Source organism: Tupaia chinensis, unplaced genomic scaffold (assembly GCF_000334495.1).
Source record: "Tupaia chinensis unplaced genomic scaffold, TupChi_1.0 Scaffold138060_1, whole genome shotgun sequence".
In the NCBI taxonomy this organism is placed as follows: Eukaryota; Metazoa; Chordata; class Mammalia; order Scandentia; family Tupaiidae; genus Tupaia; species Tupaia belangeri.
The window spans coordinates 250,121-251,073 of record NW_006197961.1 but is presented as its reverse complement, the minus strand read 5'-3'; the positions used below and the strand labels follow the sequence as shown (position 1 = coordinate 251,073).

General features: G+C 64.8%; 1 protein-coding gene across 1 annotated transcript in view; it reads left to right on the top strand.

Moving 5' to 3' along the window:
* Positions 1-953, top strand: part of TNPO2 (transportin 2) — an 18,518-nt gene that overhangs the window by 1,252 nt on the left and 16,313 nt on the right.

Genomic DNA, 953 nt, shown 5'->3' with positions numbered 1-953 from the left:
TAGGGCCTGATGGGGGGACGTCGAGAGGATCGGGTGTGTGTGGGGGCCTGTTTCGGCGGGGCTTGGTTGGGTCTGATTGGGGGAGGCCGTGTTAAAAAGTTGGGAGGGGGGCTTGTTGGGCCCTGGCAGGGACAAGCGTCAGACTTGGACCTAGAGAGCTTTTCTGGGTCTGCCCGCGGGACATCGCTAGGATCTGTTGAGAGAAATGCTCCAGGAGATGTTCGGCCAGGCTTAACTGGGGGATCGGACGTAGGGTTTTTTCCGACTCGAAGTGGTGGGGGGCTTGGCCGAACTTGATTAGGGGAGGCAGCGGAGATCCGTCAGCAGGAGTTACTGCTGACTGGGGCAGAGGGTGGGAGAGGGGAGGCTTGGCCAGACCTGATTGGGGAAGGCGACAGCGACCCGTCCAGGGGGCTTCTGTCGCGAGTTGGGCGGGCTTGGCTGGCTCTTGTTCGAAGAGGCAACGGAGACCTGTCTAGGGAGTGCTTCAGGCCTGATTAAGGGGGATCGCTGGATTGGTTTTGGCTAGGCCAGAAAGGGGGGGCGTTTGGCATCCACCGAGGTTGAAGGGTTGGAGTAGGGGAGACGGGAAGGATCTGGACGCTCGGAACGGAGCGCCTTGGGACTCTGCACCTGGGGACGCTCAGAAACGGGACCAGGGCAGGAGGCGGCTGGGATCTGGCGGAGCTCAAAAGCCGGATATCGGGAGAAGGGGCATCTTCGGGGACCGTGCCTGCACCGGGGAGACCACGGGGGCCGGGGCACTTTCGCGGTCTGGGGCGGGGTCCCTGGACGTGGAGGCGAATGGGCCCGAGCCCAGCAGTTGCGAGGGAGGTGGAAACCTTCGGGCCCGCAGCCGGGGGCGGCGGCATGGGCCGACGTGGGATGAGGGCTCTGCATTGGGCCCGATGAGGGTCCGCCGGGCCCCGCCGCCGAGCACGACGCCAGTGGAC